Raw genomic sequence first — 16,044 nt, 5'->3', positions numbered from 1 at the left:
TTGCAAGTAGGGTAGTACTTGCACAAGAGTATGCACACTAATAACAATCTAGAAGCAATAATATTGAAGCCGTGCAATGACGATTCGAGTAAGATTATAGCACCCCAGAGGGTGAGTAAACACACTGTTGAGAACGGAATAATAGGCAGTAGTGAATGGATTGCAAGTTAGTAGAGCACTCAGGTCACAGTGTACATCCCTAGTAAACAATCTGGAAACAAATATTAAGGCATCCGTGCTATGAGTTTAGTCCAGTAGCAGTCGTATAAGAGTCTAATATAGAAAAGCAATCAGGTAGCCGGTAGACTAGGAGCCCTGTACTGTCATTGATCCAGTAGCAATAGGGTTCAGGTGAACTTAGCCATAAGGATGGCTTTTACCTCTTTCACGGGAGGCTTATTGCACAGGCAGGATTAAGAAACCAGTATGATGAATGTGAGAGCTAACAAAATGCCCAGTAGCTAGCTCTACCGTTAACCTTTACTTTCGCCATTGCCATTCCCTGGTTTTAAAAACAGCCTTAAACTACACACTAATAATTTAAACCTAATCTTAATCATAACAATTGTCCATTATCTAAACCGAACACTAAGCCTCACCAGAGCTCTAGCACAAAACCTAAGATACACCCATGGCTATTGGAATTGCGGGATTCTGCTGCGGCTGCTTTTTCCACATAATTTTGAATTTGCCAGATTTTCTAATGAATCCACTATCTGCTGCATAATTTGAAGAGTTTATGAAAAAAAAAATTCTTGCTCAAAGGGATCAAAAATAATGGTAAAAAGCACTCAAACTAGATTTCCTCCTTTGCAAAGGTTAACTCATTACCTTTTAGTTACTAATTGCAGTATTTAGGTGTTAGACAGGTGCCAATGAGGTGTAACTTTGCACAGAGAGTATTAATAGGTGTTGAAGTGAGAAATAACGAAATTTTACTGTCACATATTGTGATGCATCATTGCGCCTTTTCTTGCCACATAATCTTGCCAACCTGGAACATAGTTTAGCTCTCCATCATAGGCACTGGACGTAGGAGTTGCGGGAGGTGCTGCAGTACCCCCAAAATAAACATGCTGGAGTTCAGAAAGTGAAAGAGCAAGAAATATGTGTTTAAATTATGTTTTTAAATTGTCACAATTACTATGCATTCAAAGACACATATCTGATGGCAAGCTATGTCTTTCGACAAATTTCTGCTTAGTCTTCTAACATGGAGTTTGGTGTTTACTTTTCTGTCTCTGACTGCAACATTAGAGGGTTTTCTAAAGTGAACTATCTGACAATCTTGTTGGGGTACAGGAAGTCTGAAAGGAAAGGCTGTAGGATTTCAGTTTTTTACTAACACACAACATTTAAATACCTCTAAATGAACGTTAGAATATTTCAAACATATCAGCACTTACGAAAGCACAAATGAACCAAATTTTTTTCTTATTATGAAGTATGATGGAAAGAAAGATTGTAATAGGATCAAAACAAATCAAGACACTTTACTTGGTGCTGTGCAAATCATAAATATTTGCCTAACCAAATTCCCACACATTATTGTTTGTGCATTACATAGTTTTATCAGTAAAATTGCATTTGGGAAACATCAATCAATCAAGAAATTTGTATAGCGCGCTACTCACCCGGAGGGTCTCAAGGCGCTTGGGGAGGGGGGTCCGCTACTGCTCGAACAGCCAGGTCTTGAGTTGCTTATGAAGGCGAGGTGGTCTTGGGTAAGACGGAGGTGGATGGGGGGGGAATTCCAGGTCTTTGCTGCCAGGTAGGAGAAGGATCTTCCTCCCATGGTGGCTCTTCGAATGCATGGAACGGCGGCAAGGGCGTGGCTGGTTGATCGTAGTTGGCGGGTCGGAGTGTAGAAGGTCAGGCGGATGTTGAGGTACCTTGGGCCTAGGTCGTGGAGGGCTTTGTGTGCGTGGGTGAGGAGGCGGAACGTGATTCTTTTGCTGACGGGGAGCCAGTGCAGGTCTTTCAGGCGTCCGGAGATGTGGCTGTGACGGGGGATGTCCAGGATGAGTCGTGCGGAGGCGTTCTGGATGCGTTGGAGTCTTTTCTGCAGTTTGGCTGTGGTTCCGGTGTAGAGGGTGTTTCCGTAATCCAGTCTGCTGGTGACGAGTGCCTGGGTGACCGTCTTCCTGGTTTCGGTGGGGATCCATCGGAAGATCTTACGGAGCATGCGTAGGATGTTGAAACACGATGACGAGACGGCGTTGACTTTGCTGGTCATTGATAGGGAGGAGTCCAGGATGAAGCCCAGGTTGCGTGCGTGGTCCGTTGGTTTGGGTGCGCTGCCTAGGGCCGGGGGCCACCAGGAGTCGTCCCAGGCAGATGGTGATGATCCCAGGATGAGGACTTCCGTTTTGTCTGAGTTCAATTTCAAGCGGCTGTTCTTCATCCATTCGGCTACTTCTTTCATCCCTTCGTGTAGGTTGGTTCTGGCGGTGGCGGGGTCGTTGGTGAGGGAGAGGATCAGCTGGGTGTCGTCGGCGTAGGAGATGATGTTGAGGCTGTGTTGGCGTGCGATGGCTGCGAGGGGGCTCATGTACATGTTGAAGAGGGTGGGGCTGAGTGAAGATCCTTGTGGTAGGCCGCAGATGACTTCGGTGGCCTCGGATCTGAACGGGGGGAGGCGGACTCTCTGGGTTCTTCCGGCGAGGAACAAGATGATCCAATCCAGCGCCTTCTCTTGGATTCCGACGTTGTTGAGGCTTTGTACTAGGGTGCGGTACCAGACAGTATCGAACGCTGCGGAGAGGTCCAAGAGGATGAGGGCCGCTGTTTCCCCATTGTCGAGCAGGGTTCGGATGTCATCAGTGGCTGCGATGAGGGCGGTCTCGGTGCTGTGGTTGGCTCGGAAGCCGGACTGTGAGTGGTCGAGGGATCTGTTTGTCTCGAGGAAGGCGGCAAGCTGTTTGTTTTTTCGATGACTTTGGCAGGAAACGGGAGGAGCGAGATGGGGCGGTAGTTCTTGAGGTCGGTGGGGTCTGCTGATGGTTTCTTCAGGAGCGCGCTGAGTTCGGCATGCTCCCAGCTCTCTGGGAAGGTGGCGGTGTTGAAGGAGCAGTTGATGATGTCCCGGAGTTGGGGTGCGATGACGGAGTCGACCTTGTTGAAGACGTGGTGGGGGCATGGGTCGGTTGGCGATCCGGAGTGGATGGTGTTCATTGTGTGGATGGTGTCCTCGGTGTTGACTGGGGTCCAGGCGCGGAGGGTGGTGGTGGGGGGCATTGGTTCTGCGGTTGGGTGCGTGGCTTGTTCGCCGAAGCTGTTGTGTATGTCTGTGATCTTGTTGTGGAAGAACGTTGCGAGTGAGTCGCAGAGGTCTTGCGAGGGGGTAATGTTGTTGTTTACGGCACTGGGGTTGGAGAGCTCTTTGATGATGCTGAAGAGCTCCTTGCTGTTGTGTGCATTGTTGTCTATTCGTTCCTTGAATGCTGACTTCTTGGTGGTGTGGATCAGCTGGTGGTGTTTGCGGGTGGCGAGCTTGAGGGCTGTCATGTTGTCTGTTGTCGGGTTCTTTCGCCAGGCTTTCTCAAGGGTGCGGCAGTTCTTCTTGGAGTTCTTGAGGTTGTCGTTGAACCATGGGGCTTTCTTGCTTCCGGGCCTGTTGGGATGGGTTTTCAGGGGTGCGAGGTCATCGGCGCAGTTGGTGATCCACTGTGCGAGGTTGAGGGCTGCTTGGTTGGGGTCCATTGATCCGGCGGGAGGGTTCTGGCTAAGTGATGTGGTGAGCTGGTCGGTGGTGATCTTGTTCCAGCTCCTGCGGGGAACTTGTTGCGGGAGGTGGTGAGTCGTGGTCTTTCTGAAGCTGAAGTGGACGCAGCTGTGGTCGGTCCAGTGGAGTCCGGTGGAGTGGCTGAAGGAGATGTGCTTGCTGGAGGAAAAGATTGGGTCCAGAGTGTGTCCGGCGTAGTGGGTGGGGGTGTTCACCAGTTGCTTGAGCCCGAGGTTGGCGAGGTTGTCCAGCAGGTTGGTGGTGTTGTTGTCGTTGTTGTTCTCCAGGTGGAAGTTGAGGTCCCCTAGGAGGATGTAGTCAGCGGAGGGGAGGGCGTGGGGGCCGATGAAGTCTGCGATGTCTTCGCTGACATCGGTTACATTGCGGTGTTTACACCGCAATACCTTTACAATGCGGGTATTACAACGCAAGTCATTACAATGACTTGCGCTGGATGGCACTCTAAGCTAAGGAATAGTTTGATTTACTATTCCAACACCTTCCCTACTTCAACGTAGGTCGGGGTTGGAATAGTAATTCATACTATTCCTAAAACCAGCGCCCTCCAGCGCAGTTCATTGTAACGGCCTGCATTGTAATTCCTACGTTGTACAGGCATTGGGGTGTAAACACTGAGATGTAACGTCGTATATTATTGCATTTCAGTGTGAATTGTGTTGGCATTTCAGTGGAAAATGTGCAGCCTGTAAATGACCATGCAGTACTGCACAATGCTTTTGTAATATATTTGCAACAGTGTGTTCCAAAATACATCACCGGTCACATTCCATACCCTTACCACGCTCCTGCTGAATGAGCGTGACTCATTTTCTACACTTGTTTTTTGTGTGAACCTTGGATGTATCACAGTCCTAATGACATCAGAGATGTAACATTGATGGCAGCACCTCCAATTCAAAAATCTTCCAGCACCCCTGCTCTCCTTTGGTGGATAATCCCAGTGGTTCTGGTGTGACCTCAACCCTTGCCTTAATCTTGAATGTAGATTTAAAACAACCCTCTATACAGGATTTAATTTGAGCTGGTGGTTTCTGGTGCTTGGCACATAATTGCCAACACCGGCACTTAGGACAGTCTGCCACATGGCGGCGCTGTTTGTCTAATATAGAGACGAGCAAAACAGCAGTTGTTTGTTAATTTGATGTACCTTAAAATGGCTATTGTCTGCCTTCCCAGCCATTCCTACAGCTTTGGGGGCCTGGAATAGCCTGAATTGTCACACTTGTAGGGTTTCATGGTTAGTAGTGTTGGTTCTGTCGTAGACTGTGCTGACAGGAGCAAATTGCTGGTGTAAGCTGCAGTGGAGTCCTGACGAGGGCCTATTACTTATTTGTGCACAAATGAAGCACTGCCTCTACCTAACTCTGCAAAGAAGCCCCCAGTTCTACCCCACAATGCTGAAATAATTAGTTCTCAGATATTTATTTTTATGGTCAGAACACCATATATTCCTGGCACACATTTCAAACTCTTTCTGCAAACTTCCTTTAGCTGGGCTCCTAGCAGCCGAGCTGGTACTCATACGTTGCTAATGGCATGCTCTGAATTTCATTCCCTGGGACTGGGCGTGTGGTCCCCCCTACAGATTTAATCTTTAAATAATTACAGTCCTGTGTGATGACTGACGCTCCCCGTGTCTCTAATGTCAGGGAAGAAGGTGTGAAAGCCTCAGATGCTTCAGGCAACCCGGGGAAAATGTTCCTTAGTGTGGGGCCTGTTACAGGCTCTTAAAGGGACAGAGGTGTTATGTGGAGTAAAATTATAGGCAGGGCCACTAGAAGTATGCAGCAGGAAATGCCCAAATTATGCTGTAGGGGTGAGTAAATTTTGCAGCAAAAAAGTAAAATGATGCAGCGTAATGCAGCACATTTTGTGTCAGTATTACTTCATTATTTTGACGGTTTTACACTTGTTAACACTGTCTGGGCATTGGTTGCATGAGTATATAATCAAAAGAGGGTGGAAGAAGCAGAGATCCATTGGACTTCCTATCAAAGGTAAGTAATAAAAGGGAGAATGTATCACTTGTCCCTGTATTATCAGGGTCGGGTGCTGACAAACTTAAAAACCCTCATTCACGTGCAGGAGTGGTAAAGCGGTATATCTTGATTCTCCGCTTCTCTTAGAACGTGAAAGCATCATCATTGGGTCTTTTTGACAATGTGCTTTCCTCCACCTGGAGGCAGACCAACTGGTGATAGCAGTAGTGATCAGTGATAGTTGAAAAAAGTGAGTTACAATTGCTTCCTGTTCCTTCCCAAAGAAACTGGATTGGGTAGGAGAGAAGGCAAGGTTAATAAATAGGGCGCTGCGCTTATAGAAAGGTTACTGTTCTATAGAACCTCTTCGTCCATGTGAAAGATCGACATGTTTCAGCCTTTTGCTCGCCCAGAAGAGTCGGGGGGGCTTTCTTCAGGACCGCTGTAAGTGAGAGATGGCTAATTTTAAGCACTCTGTAAGGGCAGGTAAGTAACTCACCCTTCTTCTTATTCGTAACAGGTCAATAGTACCTATAACTGGGATGAAAAAGAATTCAGAAAATTTCATACAACAAAAATTCAACAAAAATCCCCAAGGTAGATACTTCGCTGGGGGTGCTGTAATATTTATATTCAATAATACCAAGTTATCAACTCATGAAGTGATTCCAGGTGAAGCACAAGACTTCCCGGGAGGATAATGGCAGGTTGCGGTGACAAATAAAATTACAGGAGACAGTGTATTATTCATACTGTGGTATTGTGGATATGGTTGGCAATCTGATTGTTTAAGAAATAATGCTGGGGAGGAGCCGAGCGGGCGACCATGATGGCCGCCTGACGATTGGCTCCGGCCGTCCCAGCTCCGCCGGCCGCACATCCTGACCCCTATCCTGCCCCCCGCCTAGTGAATCGGGCGGGGGAAGCCAAGCGGTGACCATTGGAGCCACCCCGGAATTTCTAGGACCCCCCAGGACCGCGTAGCGCAGCTCGGACTTTTGCGGCCTACGCATTGATTGAAGCCGGGGACTCGCATGGCCTGGCCCCCACGACCGAAGTGCAACAACATCGGCCGCCGGGACGGCCTCTTGCCGGCCCGGTCGGCGGTCGGGGGCGGGCCGGAGTTTCACCCCGGGGACTGTTTTGATACGATTGGGACCCCCGCTGGGAAGAAGAGGGGTCCCAAATACCAACGGGGGCCGAGATTTGCCCCGTGTGAGCCCCTGAGAGCCTCACCTGACGTTGCCCCTGGCCCTTGAACTGCCTTGACTGGGGAGGTGCCCTGGGGCCAGGAGTGGGCCTCCCCAGTATCGTTGGTGCTGCCTGGATCGTGACTTGGAGGGGGTGAGGGACAGCGACGCTCCCCCCCTGGGTGCCTGAATAACGCCAGAAGGCCGTGCGGTCCAGAGGGGCATCCTTTGGTGTTCTGCTCGGAGGAGTGGGCCCCTGGGTGAGGAGTGGAGCCCCGACTGACAAAGTGGACGGCCGGGGGCCGGGATCCAAAGAGGCGTCGCCTTCTGACCGTTGGTTGCGGCACTGTTTGGAGGTGGTTGGGACCCCCGTGCTCGGGGAGTGGAGCCCCACCTGAAGGTTTTGCGGGAAGGGGTGCCTGGGCTTATTGAACCTCTGCATGCTGTTGTGGATGTCGGTGCGGTGCTGCTTGGACAGGGGTCTGCATTCACGTGGCGAGCTGCTGTGCCGTAGCTGCTGGGGGGTCCGGTCCCGGGATTTTTAATGGTTGGGTCGGAGAGTGTTGCTCGGCCGAAAGTGTCCTGTCTAGCCGAGGGTTGAACCTGCGGCAATGTCGACGAAGACGGACCCCGAGCGACAGGGCCCCAAGACCACCAGGGGGGCCCGGCAGGTCCAGTCCAATAAGCTGGACAGATATACCCTGCCTAAGGGATCGCCGGCTGACCTTAAGTGGGGTCCGAGTGGCGGAGCTGGCGATCATCCTGTAGCGGAGGAGCCTACGTTGACGGATCTGACAGCGGCGATCACCAGGGTCCGCACGTCCCTGTGGCAGCAAATGGAGACTCCGGATGCCAAGCTCGACACGGTGTCGATAGAGATGGGGCTGATCAGGGCCGACCTGTCGAAGGCTAACGAGAAGTTTAAGTCGCTGGAGCTTAAAACGACTAGCCTTATAGAGGATGTGAGCCAGCTTCAGCGTGAGGTGGGTGATCTTTGATCCACGAGGGAAGCTGTGGACCGGCGGCTGGACTACGAAGGGCGGGTTCGACGCAATAATGTCCGTATTCTAGGCGTTCCGGAGAAGTCGGAGGGGCAGGCTACTGACCTCTTCGTGAAGAACCTTATCCTTGACCAACTTAAGCCTAAGGAGCTGAGCAAGTTCTTCACTGTGGAAAGAGGCCACAGAGTGCCTGGTTGCAGGCCCCGGGTCGGGGCGCCTCCGTGGCCAATAATTGCCCGAGTGCTGAACTTTCGTGACCAGGACGCTATCCTGCAGGCGGCCCATTTGGTGGATCCCTTACAGTTTGAGAATTCGAAGATCTTGTTCTTTCCGGATTTCACCCAGGCGGTCCAAAAGCAGCGACAACGGTTCATTTCGATTTAAAAGAAATTGAGGGACAGGGGTATTCGGTATGCGATGATGTTTCCAGCCCGCCTTCCTGTGGAACTCGATGGGAAGGCCTGGCTCTTTGACAATCATGAGGTGGTAGCGGACTGGCTGGACACGCTTCACCGCCCGGACCAGGAGGCTGCAGATCGTACAGGGGCTGAGGAACAATGATGTGTTGAGTGGGGCTTGTTGAAGGGCAGCATACAGTAATGGGGGGTGTGTTCCGTTGGGTTGCCGGGCCTTGACTATGGGCGGATCTTGGGTGAGTGACTTTGAGCAGAATAGTTGATGACACATCATGTTAAGTGCCGGTGGGCTGGGGGTGGGTGGGCTGATCTGCAGGCCCGCCTCTGTGTTCTATTTTTAGATATATAGTTATCTGGGGGAGACAGGCACACTGCTAGTTGGGGATGAGCGCAAGCTTTATGCAGGGGTGCAGGGAGTGGGGTTGGGGGGTCGAGGTTGGGGTTTGTAATTCTGTTTTTATATGTCTTTTTGTTTTGCACTGGGCGCTTTGGCACTACAATGTTGATCGTTTTTCCTTGAATGTCCTCCGTTAAAGGGGCTATGGGGATCTCCACACTGAGTTGGAATGTAAATGGTCTAGGGGACAAGATTAAGAGGGGAATGGTGAGCCAATTGATACGCAGGCACTCCCCAGATGTGGTGTTGCTGCAAGAAACACATCTCATGGGTAAGCGATGTATGGCACTCCACAGAGGGGGATATGGGTTGGTGGCGCATGCTGGTTTCACAACTGGGCCTCGAGGGGTTGGGATTTTGATTAGGAAGTCCTTTCCACTTGCTATACAGGCTACATGGATTGACAACAGGGGGAGGTATGTCTGGGTTTCTGGCTTGTGGGAGGGGAGAACTGTAACTTTTTTGTCTGTATATGTCCCTCCGGCCCTTCAGTCCGACACATTTCACGACCTTGGGAAAAAAATGTGTCCTTGCCGGTTGGTTTATTGGTTGTTGGTGGTGATTTCAATGCAGTGATTGATGGGAGGATTGATCGGTGCCCGGCTCGCGAGTTGTTGCCCTCTCAGAGGATGTTGGCTGATTTTGTGAGCACCATGGGCCTGGTGGATGGTTGGAGGTTCAGGCACCCCGACGAGGCGCACTATACGCACGTTTCTGTGGCGCACAAGTCCCTCTCTAGAATAGATTACATTCTGGTTCCGGCGGCACAGGCCGCTTGGGTCCAGGAGGTGCGTCATCTGGCTAGGGGGGTGTTGGATCACTCCCCTGTTTGGCTTAGCCTTGATCTTGGTGGTGGTGACGTGGCACGTGTTTCCCCGATAAGCGCTTGGAGGTTTCGGGACCCCAGAGCTAAGAGGGAGATTGTGCGAGTGGCGGACAGATATTTCCAGGAGAACGTTGACTCGTTGTCCTCTGCATGCTCCCTATGGGAGGCTTATAAAACAGTCCTTCGGGGGGAGTTGCTTTCGTTTATCGCGGGCAAGAAAAGGGAAGTGCGTGCTGATATGGATAGGGTGGAATCAGATTTGTATGCGTTGGAGTTGGAAGTATCGCGTGCGTCCACGCCGGAGGGGTTGCATCTCTTGAGTCTTCTTACAGATGAATACCGGTCACTGGCCTGTGATAATGCTAGATCACAGCTGCTGGACACTCAGAGTAGGATTTATGAGCATGGAGACAAGGCGTGGAAATTGATAGCTTGGATGGAGAAGGGAGACTGGGTGTCGCTGCTGGTCCCGGTGCTTCAGTCCCCTGGTGCGGATAGGGTCATAGACCCGCAGGAAATTGTGGACGTCTTTGCTGATTATTATGAGGGGATCTATGCAACTGAGGGTCTGTATTCGGAGGCTGAGAACGCAGAAATTATTAGGGACATTCTGATGCCCGCTCTTTCGGATGATGACAGGGGCTTTCTCGATTCCCCCCTTACCAATGACGAGGTGGCTCAGGCAATTAGGGGGGTTCGCTCTGGTAAAGCGTTGGGCCCAAATGGGCCCCTGATTGAACTATACAAAGTCAATGCTAACAAGTTGGCTCTCTTTTTGAGGGGTATGTTTTTGGAAAGTAGGGAGAGGGGTTGGCTTCCATATGACCAGCGAGTGGCTAATATTATTGTCCTTCATAAGGAGGGTAAGCCGAAAACTGAGTGTTTGTCCTATCGGACGATTTCTTTGTTGAATGCTGAACCCAAAATGTTGGCGAAACTGTTGGCAAACCGCCTGGTCAAGGTGATTACCACACTGGTTCATCCGGACCAATCGGGTTTTATGCCCCGCCGGAACACAGCTCTTAATTTGCGAAGACTGCATGGGGTTGTGGGCGGGCAGTTGCAGATACACGAACCAACGGTATTGCTCTCCCTGGATGCCACCATGGCCTTTGACTGGGTGGAGTGGCCCTATCTTTTTACTGCCCTGGGTAATTTGGGGGAACCCAAGAATTTAGTTCTTGGGTTCGCCTCTTGTATTCAGGCCCTCTGGCCCGAGTAGTCGTAAACAACCACAGGTCGGCGGATTTTGTGCTGGGGAGAGGCACCAGGCAGGGATGTCCTATTCCCCTCTGCTCTTTGCGTTGGCGCTTGAGCCGCTTGCAGCCTGGGTCCGGTGGGACAGGTCGATTAGGGGTCTTCGGTGGTCATCTGATTGGGAGGATAAGATATCTCTCTATGCAGACGATATTTTGTTGTATTTGACCTCCCCCCGGCCATCGCTTATGGCATTTTTGGACGTTTTGGAGGTGTTCAGTAGATATTCAGACTTTGCTATTAATTGGACTAAGTCGGTCTTTTTCGTTTTGAGTGGGGATCCCCCGGAGGTCCCCCCGCACTGCCCGGTCAGGTTGGAAACTGTAGGCTTTAAATATTTAGGCATTTTTATATTACTAGACCCACGGATTAGATATTCCAATAATTTGTTGCCCCCGTTGGTCCGGCTTCGGCGGGATGTTGATCGCTGGAGGGCGCTTCCCCTCTCCCTTCTTGGTCGGGCAGTATTGTTCAAAATGATGGCTCTCCCGCGTTTTTTGTATGCGCTCCAGAACTCTATGAACCCGGTTCCTCCGTCGTATTTCAAGGAGATCGAATCTCTTCAGAGGCAACTTCTCTGGGAGGGGAGACCCCGCATAGCGTACGTGAAGTTGACACTACCGTGGTACGATGGCGGGATCGGCTTACCCAACATCAGGAGGTATTATTGGGCGTCACAGCCTGCGGCGGTTAATCAAGCTTTTTATGGGTCACCGCTCGATGGAGCGTGATCAGGCGCCCGGGGGAGAACTCATTAGGGCGCTGTATACTGGGCGGGGGTGCTTTCCACTGGCGGGACCGACAGCGGTGGCTGTTGGGGTCTGGCATGAGGTGAACCACTCCCTTGGTAGGGAAGGGAAGATTACATTGGCAACTCCCCTTTGGAACTCGGAGCGACTGGGCAGTCTGTGGAAATCTAAAGGATTTGACAAGTGGGATCTCATTGGGATCTCCCGGGTTGGGCATCTGTGGGGGAAGGATGGTATCCTCCCCTTCGAGACCCTGCAAGAACGGTATCAGATGCACGGGAGTGAGAGGTTCCGTTATCTTCAGGTTCAGCATGCGCTGCTGTCCAACATTTCTCTTGGAGGGATGCCCCCGGAGGCCTCTTCGCTTGAGGATAGGGTGCTCGATGGTCATCTCCCGACGAAAGCGGTCTCTTTGATTTATAGGAAGCTAGTTAACCATGCGGGGGATCCTTTGGTGGCCCTGAGGGATCAATGGACGGCCGACGGTTTGCTATTTGATGACGAGGATTGGAGGGAGGTGGTGGCCTCTCCGCGGGTCGTGGCTGTCCAGATGAGGCTTCCCCTGGTTCAACTAAAGATTTTACATCGTAGTTATGTGACTGGCCCTCGGTTGGTGCGAATGGGTTTGGCCGTCAGTGGAGAGTGCAGGAGAGGTTGTGGTGAGTTGGGAACCTTTTTCCATGTTTTGTGGGAGTGCGCCCATGTTCAAAAATACTGGTCGGCTGTTCATATCAAGGTGAGAGAGGTGTGGGGAGTGGGATTTGAGTTGGAAGCGAGGCATTGTCTTTTGAATGTTTGGGACCCGACTGATCTTTCTTCTCATGGGAAGGTGTGGGCAACGTTGGCATGTAGTATAGCGAAGCGTAACATAGCTCAGTTGTGGGGTGCGGCTCAGCCGCCGATGGTTGGGAAATGGATGGATGATTTGGATTGGTGCATGTTTCGAGAGCGGGCTGTGTATGTGGCAAGGGGTAGACCCAAGATATGGGGGAAGATCTGGGGGCCCTGGAATGCCTACAGAGGCGGCATATGCACCCCCCCGACGTCAATGGATGATCCAGAAGTGTTGGAAGATCCTTAAACCCGAATGTCACTACTATTGTTGATTTTTTTCATGTTTCAGGAGGATGTGAACTGATTTATTGTGCAGATTGGCGACTCATTCCATTTATTGTAAGTCTATTATTTCTATGTGTTTAATAAAAAGAGTTTAAAAAAAAGAAATAATGCTTTATTGTCATAATGGTTTGGAATTTGTGCACTAAGTTACCTCATTCCGCTGGTGTTGAATTGTGAGCTGTGCGAAATATAGGGATATACTCGACAAACAAGAGGATTGTTGTGTGCATAGTTTTAATCTGCTTTACTAATCACGCGCCACACAGACTAAATTACTGACAAAGTGTGCCCTTTAACTTGTACAATCTGTGTACACGGGCCGCGGTCGGTTGGTTCTTGAATATAGCCTAAAGCACTAAAAACATAGGTGGGACGAGCGTGTCATTAACAGAATGCCCGAGGTGTCGTATGACCGTGTAGACGTGCTTCCCTGCGTTTCGTTATCAATGTTAGTTTAGTGTAAATAAATTAGCGCACCGCCCTATTTTTAACCTTGTCTCCTCTCCTACTGAATAAAGTTTCTTTGGGAAGGAACAGGAAGCAATTTTAACTCACTGTTTTCAATTATCACTGATCACTACTGCTATCACCAGTAAATCTACCTCCAGGTGGAGGAAAGCACATTGTCAAAAAGACCCAATGATGATGCTTTCACGTTCTAAGAGAAGCGGAGAATCAAGATATACCGCTTCACCACTCCTGCACGTGGAATGAGGGTTTTTAAGTTGGTCAACACACCCGACACTGGTAATACAAGTACAAGTGACCCATTCTCCCTTTGATTTTTTATTTGGGCATTGGTTGCACCACATTAGTACCAGTTTAACACCCAAATATAGCAATAAGCAACAGAAAGGTGACCAATCAACCTTTGCAAAGGTCTTGCACTGCACAGCAACACATTTCACTGCATTTTTAGTACCTTTGGATCCGTTTGAGCTAGAAACATATTTTTTGTTAGAATCGGCTGATCATGCGTAGATGCTGGAGTATGTGGCAAATGCTGAAAATGGCAATTATATGCATCATCCCAGGGACCCTGCTCATGGGATAGCCTTGTCATAGTGCACTCTATAGCAGCTGTTACCGAAGTGCTCAATAGATAGATGAAGGCCGATAAGCCTCGTCACGATTCAAACCTGTGCCTTGTATGCTGCAAAATAGATCTAAACGTTGATGTTTCATCCCTACAAGAGAGCAGCCAACAACTGTAAATGTGATGCAAACTACCTTGAAACAGTGTTGTCTTTTGGACAACAGTATGTTGCATTGTAGAAAAAGTATTTTTGCTATTACCATTTTAAGTACAGACTCAAAAGTCCCATCATGCAAAGTGTTGTTTGCACAGACATAGCTTAATCAGTAAGATTGGATTGCTGTGAGCTTCATATTTCCAAACATTGATGCTGGCATATCATATCAAAGTATATTATGTGAGAAGCAGGGGGTGAGGGAGACTTAAAAAGCAAGGGAAAGGAGTGCAGATTACTGTTTTTTTATTGTATTTATTGAAACATCAATTACAACTCAGTGCTTTACCAGTATCACAATGGAATTTCCGTTTTTTGATACAATGCTTTCCAATAACATAATAACAAGTGGTCAGCGGATATGCTTAAAAATGGTGATTTACATTTGTTAACATGAGTTGTTGCAGGTACAGTACATTGACAATGCCATTTCCGCTTTGTCTCCTCAAAGGTGACTGTGTGTACTCAGAACACTACTTTAGCAGGGGGGTGTTCATTTGTTTGGCATTAATACTGGTCAGTTTAAGCCTTTCCACCTCTGTCTCTCTATACCTGACTCATCTCCCCACCAATCTCCTTACTTAGCACTATGAGACCTACGGGTGATATATGCGCTCAATAAATATCAAATACATACATACATTACATACATACATACATACATACATACATACATATTTACTAAATAAGCTAGGCATGGTCCCCAGCATGTTTTAGGTCGGCTCTTTCAGGGGAGCAATTCATTGAATGCATCAGTTTGAGTGTTGCAATAAAGCATATCTGTGGGCCAGTCTTCTGATTTAGGTACCAGGCCTTTGCCCCATCTCATAGCCACCCTACGCATGTCTAACAGTAGTCCAATAGCAATCAGAGGTCGAACAGTACGTTGGTCATCTAGCTCATATCACAGTAATGCCGCTATCGAGTCAGGTTCTATTGTTGTGTCCGTGAATTCCCCATAATCTCTAAATATCTTGCACCAATATTCGTGTATTGCTGGACAATACCAGGCTGTGTGTATGAATCCCGCGTGTTCCTCCCCACATCTCCAACAATTTGAGTTTTCCCTCAGCCCATATTTACTTTGTTGCTCTGGGGTGTAATAAGCCCTATGTAGGAATTTAAAGTGTATAAGCTTGTGTCGACCATTTAATGAGATGGTTTTTGTCTTGGAGCAGCAATATCGCCAATCTTTGTCACTAATAGGATCTCCTAGGACCCTGTGCCAATCCATTCTAACCTTCAGAATGGCCTGTTGGCGCGCCTCCTGCGCGTTAGTGTAGAATTTAGTAATTAACTTAAATGATGTTTCTGTCTGTATTAGAAGTGTAAGTGCATTCAAACTCTGAGGTTCGTACATATCCAACCCTAATTGTAGCGTGTGTCTGCCATGGTAGTAGTGGAATTTAGCTAGTATCGTCATGTGGGGATTTTGTTCTTGTGTCGTTTCCCAGCTACGTATTGCTCTGTCCATGAAAAAGTCTCCCATCATAGTTATCCCCAGAGTCTGTACTGCCTTCCTCGCCCCAGTCTCTTGACCCATTGGGAACCACTGGCTCCACTGTAGCGGAACCTGTGAGGAGTATAACAGTGTGCCTGCTTGCCTGTTTAGCAACACATGCCATGCTTGTGTTGTGGTCGCAAGTGAGTCAAATACACCACGTCTCCTGGTTGTAGCGCTGAAAAGGGTCTGCGGTAGGGAAATCGGGGCAGCTGCGTCTCTATCTACGTATAAGTGTGGGGTATTTTGAAAGCCATGCATCCAATAGTGTGCATGTGTGCTCTGCGCAGCTCTATAATACATCTCCAGATGAGGAGAGTTTAGTCCACCCAATTTGTAGGGAAATGTAAGTGAGTCCCACCGTACTCTGGGCTACTTGACTGCCCAAGCCAGCCTATTTTTATATACACAACGTTGGATTAGAATACGCGCGTGTCAAATACGCGCGTGTTTTTAATCTAAAGGACGAACAGACCCTATCGATTGGGTTGCTGCGCAACAACTGCAATAGACGCATAGAGACAATAGTCTACATATATTAGGATGGACAGTTGGTGTCAGGATGACAGACCGAGAAGTGGGTGGAGGGAGGGGGAAGGAGTTGGTTCACTTAG

This window comes from Lissotriton vulgaris, chromosome 4_1 (assembly GCF_964263255.1).
Source record: "Lissotriton vulgaris chromosome 4_1, aLisVul1.2, whole genome shotgun sequence".
Lineage (NCBI taxonomy): Eukaryota > Metazoa > Chordata > Amphibia > Caudata > Salamandridae > Lissotriton > Lissotriton vulgaris.
The sequence above is the reverse complement of the archived record's forward strand: the minus strand, read 5'-3'. Positions refer to the sequence as shown.